This window comes from Chiloscyllium plagiosum, unplaced genomic scaffold (assembly GCF_037043375.1).
Source record: "Chiloscyllium plagiosum isolate Xiang-an unplaced genomic scaffold, Cpla_swu_hap1 HiC_scaffold_15, whole genome shotgun sequence".
Classification (NCBI taxonomy): domain Eukaryota; kingdom Metazoa; phylum Chordata; class Chondrichthyes; order Orectolobiformes; family Hemiscylliidae; genus Chiloscyllium; species Chiloscyllium plagiosum.
The window spans coordinates 23,363,761-23,378,905 of NW_028270153.1; the positions used below are offsets into that span (position 1 = coordinate 23,363,761).

A 15,145-nucleotide genomic window follows, 5' to 3' on the forward strand; every position below is an offset into this window, starting at 1 on the left:
AAGGCTCTTGCAGCATGTTTCAATAACTGCTGCCCAGTGGTCCTAACTTCGGTGGTCATGAAGTGCTTTGAAAGGTTGGTCATGGCATTAATCAACTCCAGCCTCCCCACTACTCCCGACCCACTCCAATTTGCCTATCAAACCAACAGATCCAAGTCAGATGCCAGATCACTTGCCCTTCACTCCTCCCTGGAACATCTTGACACTAAGAACAGCTATATAAGAATCCTACTCGTTGACTACAGTTCAGCCTTCAACACTATTATCCCCTCAAGACTGATTACTAAACTTAGTGATCTCGGACTAAGCCCCACTCTCTACAACTGGATTCTCAATCAGGCCATAATCAGCGAAGATTGGGGACAATATTTCATCCTCACTAACACTCAACACTGGAGCCCCTCACATGTACGTACTCCCCCCCCCCCCCGTACGGTACTTACTGTACAGAGGAACCTCGATTATCTGAATGAGATGGGCAGGCACTATTTCATTCGGATAATTGATTATTCGGTAAATCGATTCAGTGCCTTTCATTTGGGGCTCGGAGTTTTCTATTAAGTCTGCTCCCCTGTTCAGGAGACTAGCAGCAGCACAGTTCGCGCGAGCCCTCGCCTACCCCCAACCCCGTCCAACATCGCCCCCTGTTCACCTGCCCCAACACTATCCCCGCCCGCGCCCCCATCCGCCCCCAACACCATCCCCGTCCACCCCCCGCCTGCGCCCCCGTCCACTCCCAACACCATCCCCACCCGCGCCCCCACCCTGGCAATGTTTTTCTAAACCTCTACCATCTGGGAGAAGGTACTGAAGCCTGGACACATGCACCAGCCAGTTTCAAAACTGTTTCTACCCTACTGTTAGAATTCTGAATGGACTCAAAACTCTGAGGATTTGCCTATACCTGTGTTTTTGTTTTTGCTGCTGTTTACCTATTATTTACTATCTATGCTATTTAACTCTGTGTTCTGCCTGTATTGCTTGCAAGACAAAGCTTTTCACTGTGCCTCGGTACACGTGACAATTCAATTCAATTTAATTCAGACAGAAATAAACAAACAGAGAAAAGTGGATGTTAGGAGTAGACAAAAAAAAATAGGGAAAAACTATTCAATAGCACCAGTCCAGAGGATTCAACAAAGTACCCTTATTTTTCTTCCAAGTTCTTCGGATCTTCTTTGATTCAAATCCCCTCAATTCTTTACTGAAGATTCAGGGTAGTTTGTACCTCTAATTATTGAGTCTCTCTTTTATGGTTCAAGACAACAGTTTCTAACCAAATGGTGAGTGAGAATTGCTAGCTGTCTTCCAATTCCTTGTTACTTCTTTACCAGGCAAGGGAGCATTTTTCTATTTAGAGCTTGGAAGCTTTCTGCTTGTGTATTCATCTCTCACAGATTGTCCACCTGCCCACCAGCCAATCAGAGCATTGTTGCCATGCTGAGCACGCCTGACTCACAACTGGTCCTGTGGAAAAGGCAAGTATCTGTCTGTTTTGGGGCAAAGCTGCCCTGAACACACAGCCACAGAGTCTCCAGCATCTTTCCCTACTGCTTGAACAAGGCAACAGTATAAATACATGACAAAGAATTATCGCATTCAAAACATTAACTCTGCTTTCTTCCTACAGATGCTGCCGAACATGCTTTTTGTTAATCTGAGTTCAACAGCCAGGAAAACTGGGGATTTTGAGTAATTTGATTCAAGTGTTACCCTTTGTGATGACCTCAGGAGTATCAGAACACTTTTCCAGGTGAGTCATGACATCTCTTAAACTTTAATCATATATCTACATTCTCACATTCTGCTTGTGCTTACATAGAAACATAAAACACTGCAGTAGGAGTAGCCTATTCGGCTGTTCTACTTTGCTTCATAGGTTGAATATCCTACTTTCTCTCCTATTTTTGATGTTAGCTTCCCAATCTGAAGAACAACATTTCCCTTTGCCACTCGTAATATTTGAAACCATCTGCAATCAAGAAGATTTAAGATGTGATGTGTCACTGACATGACTAGTTTTATGTTAATTGGCTCATGTGGGATTGGAACTTTAGTATTCATTTCTCTAGATGTCATGGTTTAGATATTTTATTTGCCTGTGAAACATTCTTGACTTTAGTTACAATGTAGTACTTAACTCCACTATGCTAAAACTAGTATCTAATCCAGTTTGATTGCCCAACCAGCTTAACAGGCCAATCAGGCTTCACAAGTGCTGCTTGTTTAAATATAACATCATCCTTCTGTTATGACAGAGGACAATGAACCAGTAACAAATAAGATTATCGATTTAACATTCTTCCAGCTGTATTCTGGTTAATATTGATGCCAATGTTCTATTTGCCAGCACAACGAGCCTAGGGCCCAATTTTAAGAACCACCCTAATCTTTATTCATAACCCATTGCTTAAAAATTCTGCAGTACCACCCCATTAGTGCTCACCATCCATCATGAAGACAGCTGAAAGCTTGCCTTTTGAATGCTACCAATAAAAACACTGTGGTATTTACTTGTAGTTGTACACAACCTGTTTCTGTAAGGTAAATTTCGCTGAAATACAACCACACCCAGAAACATCTTTTCAAAGATGCACTTGTTTAGTTTGTGTAGTTTTTCTTCTTCATCTACTGTCTCTTTGGCTGGTTTCAGAAATATTCTTTAAAAAATATTACCCACACGGCTTTTATGTTGATTGATCCAACGTCAGAAATGGCCAAAGGAATTCAAACGTTTGTCGAGGTTACTTTTCCAGATGTGGGAGAGTTCACGCAAATATCTGTACCACCCAGTTGCTCTTTAAAACCCCTCGCAACTAGTTTGCTTTAAACTTTCCAAGTTCTGTCTGCTAATACTTTCAATGCAAGTCCATATCTGTGAAGACCAGTTGTCCCTTACTTGGTGCCTCCAGAATTATAAACTCTAATTTTCCAATTCCATTATGTTTTGCCCCTTTATTAGTTTATCCTCAAGTTTATTGACTGCCACCAACATTTCACTATCTGAAGAATTGTGCTCTTATTCAATTTATGGGCTCATTAGTTGGGACTAGTACTGCACAACCTCCTTCTTGCACTATTGGGGAGACATCCTCTAGTTTGTGACTGTTTTCTGATGCAAGCATTATTTCCAGATTTACTGTGAATACAAACTGCGTTTTCTTATTCTCTGCTCTTACACCCCATTATGCAAGTGCATGGACTTTGTTGCTTGCCTATCATCGTCAACATTTAACCAGTATTTAAATTTGCCAGTACTTGTTCTGTATGTCCCACAGATGCCACTCCCCTTCTTTCACGAGACCTCTCTGGAATATATCACCTGTCAATCCACCACAGGCCGTTAGAAGTGGATAGCTCTGTCATGTGAATCAACATCACTTACATTTCCACTATCCAGCTATTGAGTTACAGCATTTTACTCTTCACAATCTTCACCACAAAATATGATATTTGAGATGAAAGCATAATTCTATGAACTGTTCAGAATTTGATATTGTTGTGATTACATAATCCTAATGAATGCCAAGCAATTTTGTTATCATTTTTGATAAGTACTACCTTATTATCATTGTGCTTACCAGGGCCTTCCTGCTCCTCACAACCCCCTTTTATAGTGCACCGAGTCTCCTGACGTTCCATCTTGAATGGTATTAATTTAGGCTTAAGAGCTCTAAGTTTTCGGAGATCTCAGCCTCCATTAAAGCATTTGCATGTGCAGAAAAAAAATGTTCACTCGTTATAATGCTTTCTTGCGCAGGAAGATTATAGCACAGAAGACATTTTTTTCTCTCAAACTATTAGATGGAAACATTTCCTCCAACCATTGGGAGCGATTTCTTTGCATGAATAAATTTCATTTGTACTCTTTCTCATAAATGATTCATTCAACAGAATAAGTATCTCATTCGAAACTCCATGAGTACTAATAACATGGCTTGCTCCAGCTATTTTATGTGGAATTACAACTCACTTTAATGATCTCAGTAAGTTTCATTCTCACTTTCATCGTCTTTTTCAGATTTTCTGTGTCATTTTGACCCTGTCTTTATTCTGTCGGAAGATAATTCACATAATGATACTCTGAAACACATCTGAAGCCCTTGTTAACTATTGTTGGGCATCCGTGTGATTAATTTGTTCATTATTGCTGTCCAGCTCTGTTATCTGTTTTCCTGGCCCAAGCTGCACATTCTGCTTTCCTTTAACTCTTTCATTGTTTAGACACCTGCGTTCATGTCAGGGATAATTCTGAAGCCTCCTTTCTTTGTGTTACTGTAAAAAAAAGCCTATGTGTGCCACTGAAGGACTAACACAAATGTTATACTTTTAGGATTTTTTTTTAAGCTCTTAGATTCCAAAGGGTGACTATCTCCAAAGCTGTAAACCCATTCGAGCTAGGAAATTATCCATAGCACAATTACTTTTGATTTATTCATTGGATAAATTTATTTATTAATTGCTGTCCGAGCCAACATTTATTTCCCATGGAGGGGAGCTGGGTTTGGACCAGGATTTTGAACTAATGACACTGAAGGAATGGTGATATATTTCCAACTTAGTCTACTGAGTGGCTTAGAGAGAACTTGCAGATGTTGGTATTATCATGTATCCCCTGCCCTTGTCCTTCCAGATGGGTTGTGGGTGGGTGCTGTCTAAAAAGTCCTGGTGAATTTCCACAATGCATCTTACAGATGGTACACCTTAGAACATAGAACATAGAAAAATACAGCGCAGTACAGGCCCTTTGGCCCTCGATGTTGCGCCGATCCAAGCCCACCTAACCTACACTAGCCCACTATCCTCCATATGCCTATCCAATCCCCATTTAAATGCCCATAAAGAGGGAGAGTCCACCACTGCTACTGGCAGGGCATTCCATGAACTCATGACTTGCTGAGTAAAGAATCTACCCCTAACATCTGTCCTATACCTACCACCCCTTAATTTAAAGCTATGCCCCCTCGTAATAGCTGACTCTATACGTGGAAAAAGGTTCTCATGGTCAACCCTATCTAAACCCCTAATCATCTTGTACACCTCTATCAAGTCACCCTTAAACCTTCTTTTCTCCAATGAAAACAACCCCAAGTGTCTCAGCCTTTCCTCATACGATCTTCCTACCATACCAGGCAACATCCTGGTAAACCTCCTCTGCACCCGTTCCAGTGCCTCCTCATCCTTCCTATAGTATGGTGACCAAAACTGCACATAATACTCCAGATGCAGCCGCACCAGAGTCTTATACAACTGCAACGTGACCTCAGGACTCCGGAACTCAATTCCTCTACCAATAAAAGCCAGTACGCCATATGCCTTCTTCACCGTACTATTTACCTGGGTGGCAAATTTCAGAGATCTGTGTACACGGACACCAAGATCCCTCTGCTCATCCACACTACCAAGTATCCGACCATTAGCCCAGTACCCCATCTTTTTGTTACTCATACCAAAGTGAATCACCTCACACTTAGCTACATTGAACTCCATTTGCCACCTTTCTGCCCAGCTCTGCAGCTTATCTATATCCCGCTGTAACCTGACACATCCTTCCTCACTGTCAACAACTCCACCGACTTTCGTATCATCCGTAAACTTGCTCACCCAACCTTCTAGCCCCTCCTCCAGGTCATTTATAAAAATGACAAACAGCAATGGTCCCAAAACAAATCCTTGTGGAACACCGCTAGTAACTGCATTCCAAGATGAATGTTTACCATCAACTACTACCCTCTGTCTTCTTCCAGCCAGCCAATTCCTAATCCAAACCTCCAACTGCCCCTCAATGCCATACCTCCGTATTTTTTGCAGTAGCCTACCATGGGGAATCTTATCAAACGCCTTACTAAAATCCATATACACCACATCTACCGCTTTACCCTCGTCCAACTCCTTAGTCACCTTCTCAAAGAATTCAATAATGTTTGTGAGGCACGACCTGCCCTTCACAAAATCATGCTGACTATCCTTGATCACATTATTCCTAACCAGATGTTCATAAATCCTATCCCTTACAATTCTCTCTAAGACTTTGCCTACAACAGAAGTGAGACTCACCGGCCTATAGTTCCTAGGGTTATCCCTACTCCCCTTCTTGAACAAGGGAACCACATTTGCTATCCTCCAGTCTTCTGGCACTATTCCTGTAGACAACGAGGACATAAAAATCAAGGCCAATGGCTCTGCAATCTCCTCCCTTGCTTCCCAGAGATTCCTAGGATAAATGCCATCAGGCCCAGGGGACTTATCTATTTTCACCCTTTCCAGAATTTCCAACACCTCTTCCCTGCATACCTCAAAGCCATCCATTCTAATTAATTGTGACTCAGTATTCACATCGGCAACAATGTCCTATTCCTGAGTGAATACTGACGAAAAGTATTCATTCAGTGTCTCCCCAATCTCTTCAGCCTCCACACGCAACTTCCCACGACTATCCTTGACTGGACCTATTCCTACCCTAGTCATTCTTTTATTCCTGACATACCTATAGAAAGCCTTTGGATTTTCCCTAATCCTACCAACTAAGGACTTTTCATGTCCCCTCCTTGCTGCTCTTAGCTCTCTCTTCAGATCCTTCCTGGCTATCTTTTAACTCTCAATTGCCCCAATTGAACCTTCACGCCTCATCTTTACATAGGCCGCCCTCTTCCATTTAACAAGGGATTCCAATTCCTTATTAAACCACAGCTCCCTCACACGACCCTTTCCTCCCTGCCTGACAGGTACGTACTTATCAAGGACACTCAATAGTTGCTCCTTGAACAAGCTCCATATATCAATTGCGCCCTTGCCTTGAAGCCTACTTTTCCAAGCCACGCATCCTAAGTCATGCCTCACCGCATCATAATTTCCCCGACCCCAGCTATAACTCTTGTCCTGCAGTGCACACTTATCCCTCTCCATTACTAGAGTAAAAGTCACCGAATTGTGGTCACTGTCCCCAAAGTGCTCACCTACCTCCAATTCTAACACCTGGCCTGGTTCGTTACCCAGAACCAAATCCAGTATGGCCTCACCTCTTGTTGGCCTGTCTCCATATTGTGTCAGGAAACCCTCCTGCACACATTGGATAAACACCGACCCATCTAACGAACTCGAGCTATAGCTTTCCCAGTCAATATCAGAAAAGTTAAAGGCCCCCATAACAACCACCCTATTACTTTCACTCTTCTCCTGAATCATCCTCGCAATCCTTTCTTCTACGTCTCTAGGACTATTAGGAGGCCTGTAGAAAACTCCTAACAGGGTGACCTCACCTTTCCTATTTCTAACCTCAGCCCAAACTACCTCAGATGACGAGTCTTCATCCATCGTCCTTTCCACCGCTGTAATACTATCTTTGACAAGCAATGCCACACCTCCCCCTCTTTTACCCCCACCTCTGACCCTACTAAAACATTTACACCCTGGAAACTGCAACAGCCAATCCTGTCCCTGTTCTACCCATGTCTCCATAATAGCCACAACATCGAAATCCCAGGTACCAACCCACGCTGCAAATTCACCTACCTTATTTCGTATACTTCTTGCATTGAAGTATACACACTTCAAGCCACTTTCCTGTTTACAGGCACCCTCCTTTGAGATTGATGCCATGTTCCTAACCTCCCTACACTCCAGGTCCTGCACCCTAAAGCTACAGTCTAGGTTCCCATGCCCCTGCAGAGTTAGTTTAAACACCCCCCAAGAGCACTAGCAAACCTCCCCCCAAGGATACTGGTGCCCCTCAGGTTCAGGTGTAGACCATCCTGTTTATAGAGGTCCCACCTTCCCCAGGAAGAACCCCAGTTATACAGATACCAGAATCCCTCCCTCCTGCACCATCCCTGTAGCCACGCATTTAACTGTTCTCTCTCCCAATTCCTCAACTCTCTATCACGTGGTACGTGTAACAAACCAGAGACAACAACTCTGTTTGTTCTAACTCTGAGCTTCCATCCTAGCTCCCTGAAAGCCTGCCTAACATCCTCAGCCCTCCTCCTACCTATGTCGTTGGTGCCAATGTGGACCACGACTTCAGGCTGCTCTCCCTCCCCCTTAAGGACGCAGAAAATACGATCGGAGACGTCACATACCCTTGCACCTGGGAGGCAACATACCAAACGTGAATCTCTCTCGCCCCCACAAAACCACCTATCTGTGCCCCGAACTATCGAGTCCCCAATAACTATTGCTCTGCTCTTCTCCACCCTTCCCTTCTGAGCAACGGGGACAGGCTCCATGCCAGAGGCCTGAACCCCATTGCTTACCCCTGGTAAGTCGTCCCCCCCCCACAAGTATCCAAAACGGTATACTTGTTCTTGAGGGGAACGGCCGCAGGGGGTCCCTGCACTGGATGCTTCCTCCCAGTCCCCCTCACTGTCATCCATCTGTCTGCAATCTTTGGAGTTACTACTTCCCTAAAGCTCCGATCTATGACCTCCTCTGCCTCCCGAATGATCCTAAGTTCATCCAACTCCAGCTCCAGTTCCCTAACACGGTCTTGGAGGAGCTGGAGATGGGTGCACTTCCTGCAAGTGTAATCAGCAGGGACGACCATGGCATCCCTCACCTCAAACATGTTGCAAGAGGAACATTGCACTGCCTTCACTGCCATCCCTCTAAAAGTAACCTTTTAAAAAAAAAACTAGGTCTAAAGAATCGAACAAGCAAAATGCAGCACTTACCTCCTTACCACAACGGGTCTTATTATTAGGTTAGAGGAGGAGGGCGGGTGGGAGGCACTACCTCTGTAGTGCCTCGGGTTCCTCTCCTGCGCGCTTTTATAGGGGAAAAAAAACCTGCCTAGGTAGGTTGCTGGCACTGAGCTTTGATGGTGGAGAGAATGGATGTCTATGGATATATTGCCATTCAAATAGGGTCCTTTTACTGGATAGTGTCAAGTTTCCTGTGTATTGTTGGAACTGCCCTCATCCAGGCAAGTAGGGAGTATTTCATCACACTCCTGATGTGTGCTTTGTTGCTGATAGATCAGCTCTGGGGAGTCAGGAAGTAACATATTCACTGCAGACATCCTGGCTACTGTCCTGTTCTTGGAACCATAACATTGATATGGCTATCATTGTTTGATTTCTGATCAGTAGTAATTCCCCAGGATGATGATAATAGATGATTCAGTAATGATGATGCCATTGAAAGCTAAGGGACAATGACTGACTAAATTCTCTTTTGTTGAAAATGGTTGCGGCCAATAACATAAACACTAGTTCCAATCCAGTAATCTCTAAATTAAATTCATCAGTCTTTGATACAGTCTGTTAAAAACTACAGTGAAGTAAAGAGATCCTGTGGGTCAATGGTAACGTCCTTACCTTTGAATTCAGATTCCACAACAAGATTTGTTGGCCAAAGATACTGTGCTTGTAACCTGACCAACCAAGCTGATTGTCAGACTGCAAATCCTTCCAATGTGCCTGACAATGAGCGGGAAGAGTAAGAGAGTTTCCTGGTCTGCCATCCTGTAAGGGGCAACACCAAACCAATATAGCATTTTGCTGATAAAGATGGATCAATCCAATGGAGGTCCATGACCTAACCCCTGAAAATGATGACAAAACACTGGACAGAAATGACGATCTGAGTCTAGAGTATGGTGCTGGAAAAGCACAGCAGGTCAGGCAGAATCTGAGGAGTAGGCGATTCGACATTTCAGGCATAAGCCCTTCATCAGGAAATGCCCGAAATGTCAATTCTCCTGCTCCTTGGATGCTGCCTGACTGGCTTTGCTTTTCCAGTACTATACTCTCAACTCTGATCTCCAGCAGCTGTAGTCCTCACATTCACCTCCATGAAGTGACTATCAGTACTTTTTCGAAATCTATTGAATTCTTGTCATGCCTCAGGAATTTAACTGATCATTATTCTTGTAAAGAATCCTGATAGAAGGCGCACATATTCTTTACTATTCAATTGACAAACATCCTAACCTGAAAACACTTTATTTTTGTTTCTGTTGGAACATAGTACATATTATCTACCCACTTTGTTCTTCCATTAGTCATATAGTTCATACTTGGAGAACCTCAAAGAGCCACCAAACCCTGCTGTTGCCACCTGCCATTTTTCTACTAGGATTGCAAGTTTTCTGACCGAATTACTTTCTTCATTTCCAATCTTCACTCTTAATTGAACTCCCACTCCCCCGCCCTGCTAATGTAATAGAAACAAAAAAAACTACAGATGCTTAAGATTTGAAACAAAAACAGAAAGTGCTGGAGACACTGAGCGGGTCTGGCAGCATCTGTGGAGAGAAAAACAGAGTTAACATTTCCAGTCCAAAATGATTCCTCTTTGGAACTGGTGAGGACTGGGAAGGGACTTTTTCCTATGCTGTTGATAAAGGACAAGATGGAGTAAGTGGAACAAATTGTGAGCGAGCACAGAGCAAAAGGAAAAGGGAGTGCTAATGGATGTAGAAGAGGAATATAAATGAAAACTGGCTGTTAACAGTAGGTATGAATATGACAAACTGACCTCGCATTTAAAACTCACTGCTGCAGTGTTCAGCAATTTTATTACTAGCAGAGAAACAGCTTCTGTTAAAAATGTAGAATCTTTAACTGAGCCTTGCACAATGCAGCTTTCACAACCTCAGAGTATAAACAGTAGAAAATAGGTCAGCTCTGATGAGAGCAAAGCCATGCAAACGAGACGAGGGAATGAGTGAAGTGTGGGGGGAAGTGGAGGTGTAATGAAAACGGTGGACAACGGTCAAGCTCTGAAGTCATTGAATTCAATTTTGAGTCCTGAAGGCTCTAAAGAGCCAAAGTGGAAAATTAGCTGCTATTCCTTCACCTTGCATTGGTCTTTAATGGAACACTACACAGGCCTTTACAACCTTAGGGACTCAACATTGAATTTAACAGTATCAGAGCAGGAGCACTGTCCTTCATTTTGATTAACCCTCAAGCTCAGTGTCTTGTTTACATAGTTTCTCCCTCGTCAGAGCAGGCTTATTTTCTGCTATTCACCCTTATACCCCCATTATACCCCCATTTTGCATTAGCATATCCTTTGTCTTTTATTAAGGGCACCTTCACCATCTGTTCCACTCAATTCTTTTCCTCCTTTGTTAACCACCTAAACTCCACCATTTTCCAGCCTCACTCAATTTCGATGGAGAGTCATAATGGACTCAAAATGTTCACTTTGTTTCTGTTTCCACAGGTGTTGTAGAGTAGAGGGACCTAGGGGTTCAGGTACATATGGATAGTGTAGTTAAAAAGGTATTTAGCACACTTGCCTTCATTGCTCAGTCTTTTGAGTATAGGAGTTGGGAACTCATGTTGAGGTTGTACAGGACATTGATGATGCCTGTTATGAAGTACTATGTCCAGTTCTATTTTGGAAGGATATTATAAAGCTTGAGAGAGTACAGAAGATATATACCAGGATGTTGCTAGGTATGGAAGGTTTGAATTATAAAGAAAGACTGGGATTTTTTTCATTGGAGCATAGGAGGTTGAGAGGTGACCTCATAGAGGTTAATAAAAAATTGAGGAGTATAAATAAGGTAAATGGAAGGTGTCTTTTCCCTAAAGTGTGGGATTTCAAGACTGCGGGGCATATTTTTCAGGAGGAGGAGAGAGATTTTAAAAAGCTATGAGGGGCAAATCTTTTACACAGAGGCTGGTTCATGTGTGGAATGAACATCCTGAGGAAGTGTTGGGTGTGGGCACAGTTACAACCTTTATAAGACACATATAAATACATGAATAAGAACTGTTTGGAGGGATATGGACCAGGAGCAGGCAGGTGGGACTAGTTTAGTTTTGGATTATGGTTGGCATGGATTGGTTGGACCGAATAGTCTGCATCTGTGCTGTAATACTCTATGACTCTTTGCTGCCAGATCTGCTAACTCCTGTATTATGTTACAGAAAACAGATTTGATAAAACATGAGGCAATTTTTTAATGAACTGATCCAGTTACACAAGCCTACACCTCTCAACCCAGTGACCATAGTTTTAATGGGTGTTTATTTCCCAAGCTCAGGTGAATCTCTATTGATGTCCACCACCTAAATGCAAATGAATACAACTAACATTTAGTTAGCAAACTTGTGCTGTCTAGGTAAGTGATAGACACAACAGTGAGTTGCTGGCAATGTGCAGTAAAGCATCAGGAGAAATTGCCCAGGAAGTCAGCAGTTGTTGTTTCCTTCAGATTAAAATCTCTGATATCTCAGATGCAATGAATCTAGCAAAGGACTAAAATAGAGTCTTAGAGACATAGAGATGTACAGCACGAAAACAGACCCTTCAGTCTAACTGGTCCATGCTGACCAGATATCCCAACCCAATCTAGTCCTACCTGCCAGCACCTGGCCCATTTCCCTCCAAATCCTTCCTATTCATATACCCATCCAGATGCCTTTTAAATGTTGCAATTGTACTGGCCTCCACCACTTCCTCTGGCAGCTCATTCCATACACGTACCACCCTCTGCGTGAAAACGCTACCACTTAGGTTTCTTTTATATCTTTCCCCACTCACCCTAAACTATGCCCTCTAGTTCTGGACTCCCCCACCCCAGGGAAAAGGCCTTGTTTATTTATCCTATCCATGCCCCTCATGATTTTATAATTTGGAGATGCGGGTGTTGGACTGGGGTGTACAACATTAAAAATCACAACACCAGGTTATAGTCCAACAGGTTTAATTGGAAGCACTAGCTTTCAGAGCGCTGCTCCTTCATCAGGTGGTTGTCAACTCCCTGAGGAAGGAGCAACGCTCCACAAGTTAGTGCTTCCAATTAAACCTGTTGGACAAGAACCTGGTGTTGCATGAGTTTATAAACCTCTATAAAGTCACCCCTCAGCTTTCAACGCTCCAGGGAAAACAGCCCCAGCCTATTCAACATCTCCCTATAGCTTAAATTCTCCAACCCTGGCAACATCCTTGTAAATCTTTTTCTGAACCCTTTCATGTTTCACAATATCCTTCCGATAGAAAGGAGACCAGAGTTGCATGCAGTATGCCAAAAGTGGCCTAACCAATGTCTTGTACAACCGCAACATATGGGCGGTACGGTGGCACAGTGGTTAGCACTGCTGCCTCACAGCGCCAGAGACCCGGGTTCAATTCCCACCTCAGGCGACTGACTGTGTGGAGTTTGCACATTCTCCCCGTGTCTGCGTGGGTTTCCTCCGGGTGCTCCGGTTTCCTCCCACTGTCCAGGTGAATTGACCATGCTAAATTGCCCGTAGTGTTAGGTAAGGGGTAAAGGTAGGAGTATGGGTGGGTTGCGCTTCGGCGGGCGGTGTGGACTTGTTGGGCCGAAGGGCCTGTTTCCACACTGTAAGTAATCTAATCTAATCTAATCTAAACATGATTTCCCAACTCCTGTACTCAATACTCTGACCAAAGACAATATCTTCCTTTGCGTTGACATGATGGCTGGTGAAATCTGTATTCAATTTCCAACCTAAACAACTTAATCAATCCTGAAAAGTACTTATCTCCATCTCTACTTGGCATCATATTATTTAAATTATATTCACACACATTACACTCAATATTAGAAATGGTAAATGGCCAGCTTGCAAGTTTGTAACGTGCAATGCTAAGGAAGATAATGATGATTATATATTTTTCAATATGTTTACATAACTTTTGTTTTATAGCTCATTTCAGTTTGATGGGCAAGTTTACAGAGTTGTAATTTTGTAGTATGCCTGTATTTGGAAAATGCTAGAACGCAGTGGAATATAATGCACAGTACAAGATAAAACTTTGCTAATTTTACAGTTAGCCTGTGTGCATAAACATTGCCATTCTGCTGTGTTTTTGATAATATTTTGCTGTTGTAATGTTTGTTGAATATTACTGTAGTGTCACGGTCTGTCAATGCAAGAAACACAGAAAACACAATTTCTGAGAAGCAAGAGTATGATAAACTCAAAAGTGTCATTTGCACATTATTACAACACAAAGTTAACTTCATTGTGGTACAATTGCTGGTCTTATCAGCTGAAGTTCAGTAAGTAACACTAATGGTTGTCAACAAGTTTATTTAGTTAATTTTCATTGTTAACCTTGAAACAACACCAAAATGAGCTACAATCTGCATGAGACATGAGATGTATAGTCATCATGAATGCCTCTGTATTAGCTTGGTGAACCACATAGAATTGTAAACAATTGCAGCAAATTTCAGTAGTAAGAAAATTAGATCACTGACCTAAGCAATGATGATCAGCTCATTCTGTTAGCTTTACCTCATTGTCATTTGAGGCCTGGTCTCATATTGGGAAAGCTGTCTCAAAGATTCATTAAATTCCCTCCCTAAAAGCATTGTGGGTCTACCTACAGCAGTGGTTCGAGAAGGCAACTCACCACTACCTTCTCAAGAGCAACTTAGGATAGGCAATAAATACTGGCTAACCCGTGATACCCACATCCTATGACTGAATAAACAAAACAAAATATGACTACACACCCAATCTAATCTATAAATCAAAATGTTTGGTTTCACTATTAATGTTTGTTGTTCCATGAAAAACATATACTAACTCTGTGAGGTGGGAGTATGGTGATAGGAATTAGAAAGACATTCTTGACATTCCTTGACATTGATTGTGATTTGCAATAAGCCACTTAACTTCAGTTCAGTAAAGACCAAGAAATTCCCATCTTGATCTCTGCCCACTACCCTTCCCCTTCAACTGAGATTTCTCAGACAAAACCTCCTTTGTCCACTCATGCTGCTGACTGCTTGAGTGAAATTCTGGCAGTAGATCTTTCCCAAATAACCTTGACTGTAAGAGTAAATCAAACATATATAAGCCAGCTGGAGTGCAATAATGTGAAAGTTTTACTTTTCTGCAAAAGACACCTACATGCATTTTTAAAGATGAGAAGTGAGAAGTGAGAGTCTTTTTACCTCAAAACATAACATTGAGGGCAGAGGGAACTGTTTTAAGCAAAGCATCAAAAATCATCTGCCCATTTCTTATTGTGGCTATGTTATTTACTAAGTGGTATTATGAACTGCAGTTATATTGTACTATAATTTGAATTACAGGTCATTTTGTCAGTCACTTGACTTTCATTTGTTGCATTGATGTTTAAACCAGGTGTCATGATCATTTGTGCTTCTGCTGAGAACATCTGCCACTAAACATGTTTTGTGACCCAGGCA

General features: G+C 42.4%; 1 protein-coding gene across 7 annotated transcripts in view; it reads left to right on the forward strand.

Moving 5' to 3' along the window:
• slco4a1 (solute carrier organic anion transporter family, member 4A1) overlaps nucleotides 1-15,145 on the forward strand; it is a 183,390-nt gene that overhangs the window by 32,344 nt on the left and 135,901 nt on the right. For all 7 annotated transcript variants that reach the window (XM_087994815.1, XM_087994812.1, XM_043710617.2 and 4 more), the window contains one exon: nucleotides 1,631-1,753. The gene's annotated coding sequence lies outside the window, so the exon portion shown is untranslated. The remainder of the gene's footprint in view (nucleotides 1-1,630; nucleotides 1,754-15,145) is intronic.